Below are 18,648 nucleotides of genomic sequence, written 5' to 3'. Positions count from 1 at the left end.
TCAAACCATCGCTGATTGGTTGATCACGAACAAGAACGGGTGTGGGTAAAACGCGGATTGTGGATTACGGACCGCGGTCTAAATAAACTATTCTGATTGGTCCATTTCAAGATTTGCAAGGATTGGTTTGCAAATTACCACCGGAATTACGCAGTCCGTGTTTTACCAACACCCAACAAGAACCGCTTTTAAAAAAACTCTTGGCAGTACGGCATGCCAAAGTGCACTTGCCCGACGGGAATATCACTGATTGGATTTACTTGCCCCAATTTAGTTTTAACTTGCCCCGGGCCATCGGTACATCGTTATTGTCGAGCCCTGCTGTCTCTCCCTCCTTTGCAACGCCCCTTCCAGTGTGCAAGACCACCACAGGTATAAAAGAAGCAGCTTGTATTTAATTGATACGACTGTATTTAATATGGCCTTCATACATGGTACAGTGTGAGTTATTGAGGTTTTCATTTTGCTATAATTTTGGTACTAGTTTTGACTCCATTTTCAAAGCAATCATAGGAGAGGAACTCGTATGTAGACAGCGGAGCTCTTGTATATATTTTTAGGTCCATTGTTTTCACATCAGTAAATGTCTGGATGCTTTCACTCCCTCTTATCACTCCACTTGCAACCTCATAACTGATAACTCTTCCCTTCCCCTTACGTCTTCCATCTCAAATTCAAAGTGCTCCCCGTCTGTCTTTGCTGTCACCGCACTGACAATCACACATTGCTCAGAGCGCTAACATCTGACAAAACGCCGCTTGGCGACACGGTGCGCGCTAACACCTGCGGTGACAGAGAGAGTTCACCTGCGGAGGCGTCCTATTATGGCAGCAAAGTGTATACCTGCTCTTTGACAGGCGTAGCTACATCCAATTTACTGCGTTGCGGCCTCCCAGCGGGGCGGCCGCAACCCGACTGGAACTCCAAACATGCAAAGTGTTGCTGTGAAGAATACTCATAGTTAACATACCAGTACACGGTGTACTCTGTACATGGTGTACATGGTCTGCTCACCAGATTTTGCTCGATAAAAACGTCACAAGATTTCTCATTCACAAATATAACAATAATAATTGATCGTTAATTAATCACACATTATTGGAAATGAGCTGGTTAATTTTTGCCGGGCTCCATATATTGCATATATTGCCATATATAGTATATATATATATATATATATATATATCCTTGTTTTCTTTGTCTCTTGCCTCCAAACAATTGGAATGTTGACTCTGTACATTACTCTGCAAGGTAACGTAGTCGAAGATAGGAGGGAAAAAGATGCTTGCAAAGCTGGAAGTCACAGCTTCAAGTGGGAATATTAATCATGAGGAAGGTGAGCCCATCAACACGAACAACCAACATCACCAAAAAACAACAAAACGAACTGGCCCACCTCAAACAGTTTGCCCATCTGGGGCAAAAACAGCACATATAAACTGTGAATATATTTATCTTGGTTGGGAGGGTAGATCTTGATCTTCCGCAGGTTTACGGTTGAGACCAGGGCTCTTGGCCTAAAAACATTGGTGACCACTCCTATGGGGTACATTTTTGTGCTTTTGGGGGCCCCCTTAATGGGTTGTGGTCAAAATCCTTTGGAAGACATAAGTTTTATCATTATTAGACCGATGCTCACTGCCTTATGGACTGTTATTTGCCAAGTTGTGAAGATGTTTTGCTTCATGGCGGCCATGTTTTTCAACCCTGCTCAAATTTGACACACGTCAGTCAGCAAAAAAACGACACATCGAGATGCTGAGCCTTCGTCCTGACAGTAAACGAAATAGTGCATTCTCTGAAATACAGCTGAAAAGCCAGCATATCAAGACATTATGCAGACGTTTGACAAACAGGGAAGCCATGGAGAACAACCTCTGGATGGCTTCAAAGAGATTCTGGACCACCAGTCGCTGTCTCAGGAGTGAGAAGCAGTACACAGTAAACAGTACGGAATAACGGGGACGGTGTGCTGATGGCCTCGACTCAAGGTGTTGTGGACCGGGGGAAGAAATACTTCGAAGAACTCCTCAATCCCACGACACATCTTCCAACAAGGAAGTAGTGCCTGATGACGCCACGAGGCTGAGGTTGCAGAGGCGCAAGGGAGTGGTGGTCCTCCTTTTGAATAGAAGAGGGGGACCGCAAGGTGTGTTCAAACTATTATTGGATCCCACTCCTCAGCCTCCCTGGAAGCGTTTTGTCCAAATATCAGATTCAGGAGGAGCACTGTGGTTTTGGTCCTGGTCATGGAACTGTGGACCAACTCTATACTCAGCAGGATCCTTGAGGGTGCATGGGCGTTTACCCAACCAGTCCACATGTGTCTTGTGGACTTAGGGAAGTCCTTGAGGAATCCTGTGGAGAGTACTCCTAGAGTATGGGGTACTGGACCATCTAAGGTGGATCACACCCTCTATAAATCAGAGCTTGGTTCGCATCGACTCATTTCCAGTGAGGGTTGGATTTTCTTACTTTCTTACTTCTATGGGCAGAATTTGTAGGTACAGTGAGAGCATCGATGAGATCTGGTTTGGTGGCATCAGGATTGGGTCTCTGCTTTTTTCAGATGATGTGGTCCTTCTGGTTTCTTGGAATGGTGATCTTCAGCTCTGACTGGTTCGGTTCGCAGCTGAGTGTGAACGGCTGGGATAAGAATCCGCACCTCCAAGTCCAAGTCCTTGGAGTGCCAAAGCTAGGTTGAGGATGAGAAGAGGAGTGAGGCATTGAACGCTATCTGATCCAAATATTACATATTACATATATATTATATTGCATGTTCTCCCCGTGCATGCGTGGGTTTTCTCCGGGTACTCCGGTTTCCTCCCACATTCCAAAAACATGCTAGGTTAATTGGCCACTCCAAATTGTCCATAGGTATGAATGTGAGTGTGAATGGTTGTTTGTCTATATGTGCCCTGTGATTGGCTGGCCACCAGTCCAGGGTGTACCCCGGACTAGAAAATGAATGAATGATTACCAGCAGTGATTGTCTCCTTGAAAAGTGTATAACAAGCATCATGCCGAGTCTACTGGGTGGAAGTGATGACCAGGAAGTGAGGGTATGGAAAAGGACAAACTACCGAACGTGTTTCGCTCTATGGTGAGTTAGGAAATAATCAGGGAGAATTCATGCAAGCCCAAATAAGCAACTTCATGTCCAAAAATAGGTCCCGATCCTGGCCACACCTATTAGCATGTAGCATGTAGCATTCTCTTCCCCTATCCACCCAGCTAAACCAGATGATACAATGTATCCATACCTTAGCATGACTTAATAATGCCATGTATCACTGTATCTACATTTTGAACCACCCCCACCCCCACCCGCTGTTGTACTTAAATCAAGGAGACATTTGATGACCATGGTCCACTGATATTGTCCAACAAAGGCGCTCACATCTGTATTCCGTGGGGAGATGAAGAGGAGGAGGATGAAGAGTGGGATGAAATGTCACAACTGATGGACAGGAAAAGGTCCGTCCGCTGGCAAGGCAGTGAGATGAAGGGGAAAGGAAAGAAATTCGCCGGAGGTGCAGGATGAAGAAGACGAGGGATTAAAATGGTTGGACAGAAGTTGTGACGGAGGAAGAAAAAAGTGTTGAAAGGTGAAGAGGAGTGGAATAGATTTGAATAAGAGACGGCCGGACGGGAGGGACGGAAGGAGTGTGTTGTTAAAGGTTAAGAGAGATTTCGTTAGATGTTTTTTATTATTTTATTCCACCCAGACTGATTCTAATGGGGTCCTAAAATCACTGTGGTTACCGTGGCAACCAAAATATGCTGTTAGATGAACATAACATTGAGAAGAGATAGCTGTGAATGTCCATACAGCACAAAACCATCTGTAACGTGTTAACAAAATCATATAGCAATAGTATAATAAGACAATATACATACTGTACGTAGGCTACATAGCGGTCGGGTGGTTAGTACGCAGGCCACCCAGCTAGGAGACCCGAGTTCAATTCCACCCTCGGTCATCTCTGTGTGGAGTTTGCATGTTCTCCCCGTGCATGTGTGGATTTTCAGTTCCATGGTTTTTGCTTTGTGTTCAGCTGTCCCGTTTTTGGTCTTTTTTCTTGTTGAAATATTCCACATGTGCTTGTCAGTGCCCCAAAGGTGTGTACCAAATTTTGTACCAATTTGGCAAGAAACCCTAAAGTTACAGTGGTGCGAATCGGGGGAAATTTCAACTCAACCCGACTTATGGTGTCTAACAATGGGCTTTAATAACAGTGGCGCCATGTGGTGGATGTGTCAGACAGTTAATAAGAGGTCACACACTAGTTTTCACGCCTTGGTGTGCCCAAGTTCAGGAGCAGAAATATTTAGCAGCTTACACCAAAAATGTCCAATCATTTCTGTACTGAAAAATCAAAGGATGGGGGGGCACTTATATTCTATTTTCTGCAACCCAACAGGTTATATATATATATATATATATATATATATATATATATATATATATATATATATATATATATATATATATATTGTATATACCAGGGGTGCTCACACTTTTTCAGCATGCGAGCTACTTTTAAAATGACCGAGTCAAAATGATCTACCCACTACAAAAATGCAAAACATCTATTTATTTTCAAATGTATTGAGGATTATTTGTACGTACAATGTATGTTGATGTACCTTACATAACCAAATGAGCCAATATTGCAAAACACACATAATTAACTATTAACATTTTTTGTAATTACCTCCACATTACTCCACATTTCCCTTCTTTGGTACTGCGATGGTAGAATGGCATATGAGGCAAACGCACTTGGAAAAAGACATTGTGAAAAAAAAGTCCACCTCCCATTCCGTATGGAAGTGATATGTTTTTGCCTTTTTACTTGGTCCAGCTCCTTCACTCATTTTAGTGACCATAAACTTTAGCGAGGGCTTAAAATCTGACGCAATTCGCCGACTAGCTTAGCACTTTGCATCGCTGTTTACGCATGAGCGGTGACCTAAAGGTCAAAATTCAGTTGTCATCTGACTGTTTGTCCTGTATGTCAATCAAGTGACGGCATTGATGCTGGGATGATATTTTTTTAATGTCACGCCGCGATCGACCAGCGATCGACCAGTACCACCTCCGCGATCGACCGGTAGATCGCGATCAACGTAATGAGCACCCCTGATATATACTATATGTAAAGCTTTGGGTTACAGGTGCGTATTTCTTGCTCTTATATGAACTGAATGAACAGCGGTCGAGTGGTTAGCGCGCAGACCTCACAGCTAGGAGACCAGGGTTCAATTCCACCCTCTGCCATCTCTGTGTGGAGTTTGCATGTTCTCCCCGTGCATGCGTGGGTTTTCTCCGGGTACTCCGGTTTCCTCCCACATTCCAAAAACATGCTAGGTTAATTGGCCACTCCAAATTTGTCCATAGGTATGAATGTGAGTGTGAATGGTTGTTTGTCTATATGTGCCCTGTGATTGGCTGGCCACCAGTCCAGGGTGTACCCCGCCTCTAGCCCGAAGACAGCTGGGATAGGCTCCAGCACCCCCACGTCCCTCATGAGGAAAAAGCGGTAGAAAATGAATGAATGAATGGTTGGGAGGGTAGATCTTGATCTTCCGCAGTTTTACGGTTGAGACCAGGGCTCTTGGCCTTAAAACATTGGTGACCCCTGCTGTGGGGTACATTTTTGTGCTTTAATGGGTTGTGGTCAAAATCCTTTGGAAGAAAATGTTATCATTATTAGACCGATGCTCACTGCCTTATGGACTGTTATTTGCCAAGTTGTGAAGATGTTTTGCTTCATGGCAGCCATGTTTTTCAACCTTGCTCAAATTTGACACACGTCAGTCAGCAAAAGATGTGCATCAAATTTGGTGCTGATTCGGCTAAACACCCTAAAGTGTTTCGTGTAGAGCGTTTTTTCAATAGTTCAGTAACTGCACCCCCATGTAGTAATTTTTTTAGGAAAATAATAGCCCAGGCACAATTGTCAATTTGAACATGCAAACCTCAGACACCAACTAAAGCTAGTCGCAGTGTATTGATTCCGTAAGGTACCAGCAACAGTATAGCTGTATAGCTGTGGTGTCATGCATTCCATAGTAATGCAAGTATGTTCAGTCTGCACTAATCATATAGATGGGTCCTAGCGGGCATAGACCAGTATGCATTATTAATACTGTACATCCACAGTGTGGTGTCTAAGCAGCCCGAGTGGGCCTGCTGCAGAGAAGAAATCACACGAGACAAAGATCTTGTGGAGGGCTGCCTGAAATAAAATTAAAAAAAAGAAAAAAAAGATGGCAGCAGGGCTGAAGGCAATTTTGCTCTCGCCTTAACCCTTCCCCTGACCCTTCGTCTAACCTCCACCCCGTCCAATAGCATGGACAAAGAGCACATATTTCACATGTTCAATCATTGTTGCTGACGTTATGGCCATTGGCGCCGCTGTCAGCCGTGACTGTATGGCGGCAGCTTCCCACCTCCCTGTCGCTGCCCCCTGCAGCGACGGCAGCCTGCAGGGAAATGGAAGTACAGCAGCCACCCTGTGATCATTCCCAAAGCCATCCCCACTAACAGCTCGAGGCTTTTATGGCCTCGCCTGCCTCGGATGATTCACACGCCTCGTATAGCGGCGATGGCGGCGGCGGCCGAGAGACAGATTCACGGCTGCATGCACATACACACACACACACAAACACACAAGTGCAATGACAAACGAGGCACATTCCTACACACACAGTAGCACATTTAATACTGTACATACCATACACAGGTAGTCCTTCACATAACACATTTATGCTTCTGTATACATGAGGAAACTGAATTATTATTTCAAATATTGGTTAAAAAATTTCTGGTTCACCATTTTTTTTATATTTTACGCATTAAAAAAATAGTTTTAATAATTATTTGATTTATTCATTCATTAATTTTCTACCCCATTTTCCTCACGAGGGTCGCGTGGGTGCTGGAGCCTATCCCAGCTGTCTTCGGGCGTGAGGCGGGGTACACCCAGGACTGGTCGCCAGCCAATCACAGGGCACATATAGACAAACAACCATTCACACTCACATTCATACCTATATGGACAATTTGGAGTGGCTAATTAACCTAGCATGTTTTTGGAATGTGGGAGGAAACCGGAGTACCCGGAGAAAACCCACGCATGCACGGGGAGAACATGCAAACTCCACACAGAGATGGCCGAGGGTGGGAATTGAGCCCTGGTCTCCTAGCTGTGAGGTCTGCGCGCTAACCACTCGACCGCCGTGCCGCCCCTATTTGATTTATATTATTTATTATTTAACAACTCTCAATTATTCATTCATTTATTTTCAACCGCTTATCCTCACAAGGGTCGTGGGGGTGCTGGAGCCTATCCCAGCTGTCTTCGGGCAAGAGGCGGGGTACACCCTGGACTGGTGGCCAGCCAATCACAGGACACATATAGACATATTGGTTAAAAAAATTTCTGGTTCACCATTTTTTTTACGCATTTAAAAAAATTGTTTTAATAATTATTTGATTTATATCATTTATTATTTAAAAACTGTCAATTATTCATTCATTCATTTCTACCGCTTATCCTCGCGGGGGTGCTGGAGCCTATCCCAGCTGTCTTCGAGCGAGAGGCGGGGTACACCCTGGACTGGTGGCCAGCCAATCACAGGGCACATATAGACAAACAACCATTCACACTCACATTCATACCTATGGACAATTTGGAGTGGCCAATTAACCTAGCATGTTTTTGGAATGTGGGAGGAAACCGGAGTACCCGGAGAAAACCCACGCATGCACGGGGAGAACATGCAAACTCCACACAGAGATGTGGGATGAGGGTGGAATTGAACCCTGGTCTCCTAGCTGTGAGGTCTGCGCTAACCACTCAACCGCGGTGCAGCCCAACTCTCAATTAGCATTATTATTTTTTTTTCTACTCACTGCTTCCTGTGAACCATCTAATTATCTATAGAAACACAATTAAAAAGAGATATGTTAATATTTTGTCATTTATTGTTTTCAAAAATCATATATGACTACATGAGCAAATGTAAAAATTTCACAGCAACTAAAAATCATAGCATTCTAACAAAAAAAATTCTCAGCTCAACTCACCCCATAAAACACCCTGTAACTTTAGGGTATTTGTTCGATTCACCTCAAAATTTGGTGTATACGTTTATGGGACTGACAAGTACACGTGTGTAAAATCTGGCAAGATTGGTGGAAAAACATGGCAACCATCAAGCAAAACATCATAGCAACTTAGGATCTCATTTTCCACAAGGCTACATTCACACTGCAGGACAAATTCTGATTTTTGTTCATATGTGACCTGTATTTGATCCATCCATCACGGAGGTATGTTGGAGCCTATCCCAGGTGAGGGGCGTGGTACACCCTGGCTTGGTCGTCAGCCAATCGCAGTTCATGTAAGTCCAATTCAGATTTTATTTGTAACTCATTTGGATGTAGATATAAATGTGATATTTATCTGATCTACTAGTCTGAACGGTCATGTCGAAAACAGGTATTCATGCAGGTAAAAGTTCTTCTTGTCGTCTGAAAATTATTTTTAAAAAGTGTCAGTGAAGCAGCTGACGGCAGTGTCCCACCACTCCTGCCACCCACACGCTCCTCGAAACAGACATGGCAGGAAAGCACCATGTGCCCACACTGCAGCAATCTTTACTTCCATAAACACACAGAAATATGTGTGATTGTGCTTATGTGCATGCACATCACCTTCTGGACACATTGCGTTAACAGGTTGCATTTTTTTTCGGTATAGAATAGGATTTAACAAAAAAAATCCCAACTAGGGATCATACCCTGAAGTTCAAACGTCGCCTAAGTCATTGAGCATTTGTGTAATGATGATAAAACTTTGTATTACTTGTATGCTGGAATGTCTTACAAAGCATTTTTACCACAACGCTACAAAAAATGTTGTGTCCCATTTGTTTTCACATGGCTGCATGCATTTTTTTGTGTCAGGCCCGGGTGACCAAATTTTTCCACATTTGTCGTACTTAAAAATGTCACATTATCAGCAAGTCATCAACAAGTTTAAATATCACAACTGAACACAAAATATACATATGTTCCTGTGTGAAAAAGTGATTGCCGCCTAAAGCTAATAACTGGTTGGGCCACCCTGAGAAGCAACAACTACAATCCAGCGTTTGCGGTAATTGCATTTGCAACGGGTCTCTGAAAGGAATTTTGACCCACTCATCTTTGCAGAATTGTTGTCATTCAGCCACATTGGTCGATTTTCCAACATGAAGCCTTTTTAAGGTCAGGACTTTGACAAGGCCAATCCAAAGTCTTCTTTTTTTTCAGCCATTCAGAGGTGGACTTGGGTTAGAGAGTTAGGGTAGGAGTGGAGGGTTAGGGTAGCGTTAAGGCAGGGTTAGGGTTAGCAGGTTCGGACTAGCGTTAGAGGGTTAGAGCAGACTTGATGCCACAGTACTGAGTAACTACCACCCAATATCAAACCTCCCGTTCTTGGGGAAAGTTCTAGAAAAGGTTGCATACCGATAGCTTACTGACTTTCTTTTCTCTAACGATGTGTTTGATACTTTCCAATCAGGCTTTAGGCCCTACCACATATCCGTTTGAACAAGATGCAGCTCTGTCTTTGGGATGACCATGTGATGTTATTACAGATGTTAGAAAGGGGTGGGAATCTCTAGTACAGCTCTAAAATGGTCCAAGTCCTATCTGGAGCACAGAAAAGACTTTGTTGGAATTGGTAACTGTGTCTCAGTCCAAATGGCTATGATCGGTGTGGTTCCCCAGGGGTCAATCCCGGGGCCGCTATTGTTCAATCTCGACATGCTCCCTTTAGGCCAGCTAATACGCAGCTGCAATGTGTCCTCAGATCTACGTGTCACTGACAGCAGGTGAACATGGTCAAACAGTTCAGTGTGTGGATGCAAAACAACTTCCTCCAGCTGAACTCGGACAAAACTAAAATCATTGTCTTTTGCCCACAGAAACAAAGAGAACGTGTTATCAGTCTCCTTGAGATTCTTTCTCTAAAACCTCAAGTTAGAAATGTGGGGGTAATATAGTCTTTAACAGCCACATTAAATCAATAATATCATCAGCTTTTTACCACTTAAAAAAAAACATTGCCAAAATCAAGGGAATCACGTCTACGCCAGATTTAGAGAGACTAATCCATGCCTTTGTCTCCAACAGGCTAGACTCCCGTAACGGCCTTCTTCCACTAAACGAGCTGTAAAAAAGCTTCAGTACATCCAGAATGCTGCTGTTCGAGTCCTGACTAGAAAAATATGGCCAATTAGTCCAGTACTCAGGTTTCTGCACCGGCTTCCTGTCGCTCAGAGAACAGACTTTAAAAGACCTCTTCTTGTGTACAAATCTTTTCATGGTCTCTTGTACCAAAGTACATACCAAAGTATCAAAGTACCAAAGTAGTGGTCTCATGCGGGCACTCAGAGTCAGGACTAAACATGGTGAGGCTGCATTTCAGTTTTATGCTGCCAAAATCTGGAACTGTCTTCCAGGAAATGTGCAACAATCCTCATCTTTGGCAATGTTCAAATGTAAGCTGAAAACATTTCTATTCAACTGTGCATCTGGGAACTGAAAGTATTTTACCCGCACTCTTCATTATTTTGGGGGGTTTTGCTTTGTTTTATGGAATTTCATGTAATGATATTGTAAAGCACTTTGACTGAATGACCCTTTGTACTAATGGCGCTCTATAAATAAACGTACCTTGCCTTGTCTGGGGTTAGGGGGTTAGGGTTATGGTTATGTTTGGGGTTAGGATTGGAGGGTTAGGGTTAGGGTGCTGTTACCCTCTAAACTTTAGAGAGTTAGGGTGTTAGGGTTATATAATTATATTATTATTATTATTATGTTATTATAATTAATAAGAAGAATTAATAATAAAAATAATAATTATAATTAATTTCATTCATTTCATTCATTTTCTAACGCTTTTTCCTCACGAGGGTCGCGGGGGGTGCTGGTGCCTATCCCAGCTGTCTTTGTACACCCTGGACTGGTCGCCGGCCAATCACAGGGCACATATAGACAAACAACCATTCACACTCACATTCATACCTTTGGAGTCGTTTTTGGAATGTGGGAGGAAACCGGAGTACCCGGAGAAAACCCACGCATGCACAACGAGAACATGCAAACTCCACACAGAGATGGCCGAGGGTGGAATTGAACCCTGGTCTCCTAGATGTGAGGTCTGCGCGCTAACCACTAGACCACCGTGCCGCCTATAATTATAATTATTCCATATAAAAATAATTATAAATTTATTATAATTATCATAAATGACTCAAATTATTATAATTCTATAAAATATAATTATATAATTTTTTCATTCATATTTCAACTTTAGGCTTCTAAAAAGACTTTTTTCTCGTGAAATTATGACTTTTTCCTCATAAAATGATATTTTTTTCTCCGAATATTTTGACTTTATTCTCCTAATATTTTAATTCTAATTTTAGAATGTGCCTTGAGCCAGCTGTAGGCCGCACTGGTGTAACAATTATAAAATTGCTTTGCTGTGTCAAAGTGATCACACATCATGTTTCCAGTAGGAGTCTGTTAGGCGTGTATGCTTTTATTATACTTTTTAGTTAGTCCTATACGCTTTACTGTACCATAGAGGCCATTAGAATACAGATGTAGTTGTTTACCATTTATATTAACTCAATGGCATTTTTGTGACCAGCGTGGCTTCCTTTATTTGTCTTCTCCTCCAGCTTAGTAAAGTGAAGGCGACATTATTATTAGCTTAGGAGGCAGGGAAGGATGTAGGAGGTAGGAAACGCAATAAAATAACTCAATAGTGCCCCCGACAGGTGGAAGATGCTGCTGCAGCTTCTTTAACCGACCGCCAGAGCCCGAGTGACTTCTTTTTGGGGGCGTAGTAGTGAAGATTTATCATAAATATGACTGGGGGGGGGTCATAAAATGAAACGTTCCGGCGTTCCTCTACAGAATGCGCTGAAGGATATATGAGGCTCAGGGATTAAGGTGAAGCCGAGGCTGGCCCCCGTCCAAACTATTCTTTGCCAAGGTTAGACTATCCTCTGGCCTTTAAACACCCACCCCCCCTCAAACACACACACATTGGCCTTATCTTGCCCATAAGCCAGGTTAAGGTTAGAGCACACATCAGACTTCATGGCCCGACAAACCCCCTCCACCACCACCCCCAGGCCCCACCCTCGGTATCTTATACTTTTTTTTACACAATAAAGCAAACACAGTCTTTCCTCCATAAATAAGCAAGCTCCATCCATCATGGAGGAGGAGGAGCCCACCACCCCACCCCCTTGTGCCCTCTGGCTGGTTCAAAGCAGCAACCCCCGGCAGTAGTCCAGCATACTGGGCTTGGACATAGAAGGTCACCCCCAAAGCACAGCAAGGAGAGGTGTTATAATCTTCTAATCATGTGGCGATGGAGATGGCAAGGTAAATGGTTACTAAAGGCATCTTCCCTTTTACCGTATAGGTTTCCCATTCAGCCGCCAGTATAAAAGCAGCAGAGTGTATATGTTGTGTGTGTTGCATGTTACTGGTTAGTCATTGTGGGCAATGAGGTGAGGATTACATCCTGGGAGCAGAGAGAGAGTGGGGATTCTGTGAGGTCGGCTGTTAAATATAAACATTTCAACATTTTCCTCATAGGAAATAATAAAGATATAAGTCTGTTTTTTCATATTATTCATTGTTAATTAATACAGTCAAACCCCTTCATCAATGCAGTTCATTCAGTCGGGTTTTTGTAAAAGCCATTTTGTGTCACTTTTCATGCAAAGACTGAAACAGAATATTGTGTTCTATGGCTTTTTCAACATGAAACCTACAGCGGACTCCTGCCTTGTTCTCCTGGTCTGCACACCTGTTGCCCATCAGCCATTGGGCCTTCTCATATCACTTCACCTCCATTGTTCCCCCGTCAGATCGTTTGCCTTGTCATGTCTCATCCTGCCTGCACCTTGCACGCTCTGACAGAAATATATTTTGCTTTGTGAGAACTGAAATATGTAACAACTATACTGACGTAAACAACACAAAAGGGGTTGTTTTGCATCAAATTAACAATCATTTACAATTCATTTACAAATATAACTCAATTTACGATTTTCACATTATGTTTGTGTGTGTTTATTGTGCGTATGCATGCGTTACAATTTCCCTACAATGCTGCATTGCCTTCTGCACATTACACTCCACCATGATCTTTCACTTCCTCCTTCCTGTCATGTGTGATTCCTCCATTTTAAAGGTTGCTGCCAAGCGAAAAGTGCCCTGACACGTTAATGCATTAGTGCACAGGTGCATCATTTGTAAAGATGTATTAATGAGTTAGGAGAAAAAAGTTTAAATGTAATTGGAAAAAGTTGTCATTTCACGAAAATAATGTTGTAATATTAAGAGGAATAATAATGACATTTTAGTAGCATAAAGTTGTAATATGAAAGAAAGATTTTTTTTATGTCATTATGTTATGGAAAACATACAAAGCAAAGAATGAAGTTGTCATTTTGGGGACAGCAGAAATGGAAAACACATCAGATTTACAAAAATTAAATAAAAATATTAAGAGAAAAAATGTCATATTCTTGCGAGTAATCAGTATTGCCTGAAATCCGTATCGGAAATTACGAGTTGGACAATACCGGTTTTCAGCAAAAAAAAAGCCAATATCGGACATCCCTCGATACCAATAATACACTTTTTAACCTACTATATATAACAAACCTGTGATGCAGTTTTTGATATTCAAATATATGTAACGTCTTAGCATGTCTACATGTGTTTACAAAATATTGCACTTGTATCCTTTCATTTTTCACGATGTGGCTCAAAAGTTTGTACACCCCTGTGCTGGAGGCTAAATAAAAATGCATAAATCTACTTTCTAAGTGTTGTTTTGGCACTAATTTACAGAAGAAGGTGAATAAAAACAAACACTTTACCCAGGGCTGCTATACCATATTACTGTTTTGTTTGCTGTGTTGTAATATTGTAAGTAATGTATTCATTTGCATGAAATCAATTCCTATGAGAAGTAATGTGTACCTGTACCTGAGTGATATCTGGATATGATCAACATTTGAAGAAAGTTGTTGAAACATTAAAAACGTCCTCTGTAGTCCAACATAAAACGAAGCAAGAGTCTGAGTGCTTGTCAGACATCAAGCTACATTAAATATGCTTTCCTGTAATCCCCCTGCAGGACTTCATTAAAGCAGCGACATAAATTAGATTGACAGGGAGAGCTGCCCGCCCCCTGAAGGAGAACAGGTACTAGCGTACAAAGTAATTCAATAATTGGCAACTAATTGGACGGCAAGACAAAAAAATGTTATTTGGCTTTATGGAAATCCTCCTGTACTGTCTGATGTCTGCAGGAAGGCGACAGCAAAGACAATCAAGTCCTTCAGTAGACTGACCTTCGACGTCTGAAAAGACCGAGAAACGGTATGATGGCAGGAATCAAACCTGGACATGTATATGACGAGAACCAATTCAGTCAGATCACAACTAGCCTGGATGGCGCCCTAGTCATTGCTTACTAGGAAAAGCAGAGCATTCTGCTTTTTCTTTGGCTTTTTTGGGTGATGTCAGAAAATATGATATTGATTTCAAAATGTGAATTGATCTATCTTCTACCGCTTTCCTACCGTGAGGTCACGTTGCGGGGGTGGTAACCTAAGCAGAGATGCCCAGACTTCCCTCTCTCCAATTCTGAAGTGTTGCCAGGCCAGTTGAAAGACATCGTCTCTCTCTACGGGAGGCATCCTTACCAGATACCGGAGCCACAAAGGAGCGTTCTTTAAAAAGGTGAGTCATTTTACTTTTGTTTTAATTTTATTTAGTTACATCATATAGCTTCTTTTGACTCGTGTAAGACAGTTCACTGTGAAAATGTTACTTCAAACATTGACCGTGGTGTTAATTAACTGCAAAGTGTCTTAAAAGGGTGAGTCATTTGACTTTTTCAAAGTTTGATTTAGTTGTATCGTACAGGCTTGAATTAACTTCTTTTCACACGTGTATGTCGCTGTGATATCTCCTGTACAGTTAATTGCGCTCCATTACTTTCCTATCAGGCTAATTTTACTTTGCTTTAGTTTTATTCAGTGGTTTAGCTTCTTTTTGAACTTGTTTGACAGTTCAGTGTGAAAATATTTTGTTTTAAATTTGCCTGTGCACTAAACGAAAGTGACAGTTTGAGCCTGCAGCCTGACTTGGCTTGCCATGATTTGAAATCATCTCGGACACCAACCCTCATCATCGATGTTTTAAATAGTGTGGTTCTCCTCATTTGCATTCTTTGTGTTGGCATCTCAGTAAACAATTTGACAAGTGGGAGAAAATGTGGCAAGAAAGGTGAGCCGTCCGCCATCAGGCCTGCTTTGTGTGTGCTGACTAATTAGGAGCAATGGCTGTCAATGATGTCAGGCAATGCATGCAACATGACACATGCTAAGAGTGCTCAGGGCTGCTGTATGTAAGTCTGCATGTACGCTCTCCATCACCAACCTAATGTGCTGCCCTGCTTCTTATTTATAGGCTCCTCTAATCTTTTAACACCGCAGGGGGAACCAGCACTGCTGGGAAAACGGGCCGGAAAGCAAAGCGATTTATGTTGGCTCGTAAAAATAAGATTAGTCTGGACCTCTCTCAGGCACGTTTCATGTCACGTCCGCATGATGTCATCTGATGAGGAAAGAGAACGTCTGAGCTTACAATGTTTAAAATGCAATTAGGGATGTACAATATTGGCTGTTTTCCTGAAAGCCCATATGCCGATATTGTCCAACTCTCAATTTCCAATACCGATATCAGCCCATGCTGATACCGATGTGTGGAACACTTGTTTTGTATGCAGCATTTCGGTTTTCATGATCCGCGAAAATAATCTCATACCCATATTAACTGATGTCACATTTTTACACTATTATATTGGGCCGAAAATGATCAGACATCCCTAAATAGAATGTATACAGGGCTCTACGTTAAAAACCAAAATGACTTGCCCATGGGGAATCCTTAAGGTGAGAACTACTTGCCCAAACTTGCCCCATGTAAAATGAAAAGACTGCCATAATGATATCATATATCAATATATGCTGATAATTCATCAGATAATAGTACTGATGCATTGTATTTGGAGGAATGTCTGAAAATTTGTGGAGATGTATTTAACATGGCAAGCCATGCTACCTTACACATGGTAGTCGTAGTAAGCAGTGATATTTATAAGTTGTGCACCACAATGAAACATTTGACACATTTGTGTACTAGTAAAGTGTTTTTAATCCAGAAAAAAAATGCTCAATGGTCAAACAATAATTTGTGAAGCAAAGGTGAGAAAAATCCACAGAGAAATGGAAGCGCTAGATTTTGTAGCTTGTGCAAAATCAGCACTTGGTATTGGATCTAATGGGTGGTGTTTCATTGTGACCACTTCAAATTGTCACAGCAATGTGATTCACTCACCTGTGCCATCATTTGATTTGCTGCCGCTAATAAAATACTTGTTTAGGAGGCACTGGTTCATCACTTTTTGCTGTTTTCCTTCACAAGTTGTTGAAGAATTAGACCATGTTGGCAGGGACGCCATGATAGATGTTTTCCTAGTAAAACCATTGCTGATTGGTTGATCACGAACAAGAACGGGTGTGGGTAAAACGCGGATTGTGGATTACGGACCGCGGTCTAAATAAACGATTCTGTTTGGTCCATTTCAAGATTTGCAAGGATTGGTTTGCAAATTACCACCGGAATTACGCAGTCCGTGTTTTACCAACACCCAACAAGAACCGCTTTTAAAAAAACTCTTGGCAGTATGGCATGCCAAAGTGCACTTGCCCGACGGGAATATTAATGATTGGATTTACTTGCCCCAATTTTGTTTTAACTTGCCCCGGGCCATCGGTACATCGTTATTGTCGAGCCCTGGTATAGTGATTACTCTTCAATTAGGTGGCCTTTTCTCAATGTCCTCTGTAGTGGCATGAGGACTCAAACCTCAAACCTCGGTTTTTGTGTGCCCGAGTTATTGTATCATTCATTTTTTGCAGAAAATGCCTCAATTTTCATCAAATATTGCACGTATCAAACTACAGTAGTCTCTCATTTATCGCAATAAATCAGTTCCCGACATGACGGTGATGTAATAAGTGAGGGAATACAGTATAGTCTTTATGACCTTCTAAATACGTTTTTAACATTATTAGAGCACTCTCGGTGTGAAACTACACCCCTACAGTTGCCTTTACACTCCCATTACCTAATATAGTTGGCATGATATGAGAAAAGAAGACATAATATCGAATCACAAATGTTAGCATTGTGAGAGATCCTTTTTTTACTTGTGTTTTTTGTGCTTTGTACTTTGTTTTTCACTCCTAGTGACTAGTGTAAAAGATTCATTCAATACCTTACATTTGTATTGTTGTTCATTTACACATTTTTATGCTTGGAAAACTAAAATATAGGATAATATTTTTTTGACAAATAAAAGGCAGCAATTATTTATTTATGAATATATTTTTGAACTGAAAAATGGTAGCGTGACCTGCAAAAATTTGAAGCATGATGTGGCGACGTACGACTGCAGTCCATTTGCCCTGTATGGTATTGTTCCGCTAAATCGAGCGCCCAAACAAAGCACCTTAGATGTTGCTGACTCAGCATCCCGGCAGGTTTTAGGAGGTGCAACTGCTAAATGACCTGCCACGGGGCCAAAAAAGTTGAGCCTACCAACGCTTTGGTAAAGAAGGAGAGAGACGCTATTGAATTCCATCTTGCCAGGATGTATGTACGTATTCATATATACATGGACATATGGACTATAAGTACATCGTGTCCTAAAAATGACATCATATATGATATGGTAAGGTTAAGGTTGAGAAGACATCTCAGAACAGAGTGGGAGGTTTGGACACCACCTTTCTCCAACATACAATGTTGTACTCTCATCCCTTCCCAGCCAGGTGGCGCCATGCTAACCAATAGGCTCCAGCATACCTGTGACCCTAGGGATGATAGAAGATGGATGGATGGAATGCTAACCAAGGTGATAGCACCCAAATGACCATTGTTGCCGGGCAGAGGCCCCACTCCATTATATCCCACTGTCATTTGACACCACAAAAGAGTGAAACTATTCTTCTCTGGACATTCTTCTCCTCCATTACAGGATAAATAGACACCAGGTTCTCAGACTAGATCTTATCTGATGAGTGTTGAACGGAGGAAGCCTTCTAAGACAACCTCAACACTCCAGTTGCAAGCTTTTAGCTTTTGTGTGATATGTTTTTTTTTTCAAATAAAATATAAAACTGCAAAGTATGTTTTTTAATAAAATATTCCTGTCACTATTAAGACCGAGTCTCTCATGAACAGATGTTCGGGGAAAACTGCTTATGTCTCTGGCTGTCACGTTTGTGATTAATAACAACCCAAATGTGTCATGTTGGCCTGAGGACTATTAAATTGGGAAACGTCAAACTTCCTTTGCTTCATGTTGTCTCTCCTTCCCCTGAAAATAAAAGCTAATGAAAATTTAAATTACAACGGTACCTCTCAAACTGATGGAGAGAAAGCATTTTCCCAATAGGAAATAATGCTGGTGAAAT

At 41.8% G+C, this 18,648-nt stretch overlaps 1 long non-coding RNA gene across 1 annotated transcript; it reads left to right on the top strand.

Moving 5' to 3' along the window:
* The first annotated feature begins 12,317 nt into the window (after positions 1-12,317).
* Positions 12,318-18,444, top strand: LOC131140632 (uncharacterized). Its single transcript, XR_009132434.1, has 6 exons — positions 12,318-12,463; positions 14,235-14,302; positions 14,410-14,479; positions 14,689-14,842; positions 18,000-18,086; positions 18,210-18,444. It is a non-coding gene; the product is annotated as an uncharacterized LOC131140632 (long non-coding RNA).
* The last annotated feature ends 204 nt before the right edge of the window (positions 18,445-18,648 follow it).

Source organism: Doryrhamphus excisus, chromosome 13 (genome assembly GCF_030265055.1).
Source record: "Doryrhamphus excisus isolate RoL2022-K1 chromosome 13, RoL_Dexc_1.0, whole genome shotgun sequence".
NCBI lineage: Eukaryota > Metazoa > Chordata > Actinopteri > Syngnathiformes > Syngnathidae > Doryrhamphus > Doryrhamphus excisus.
Note: the sequence above shows the minus strand (reverse complement) of the source record. Positions and strands in the feature narration are given on the sequence as shown.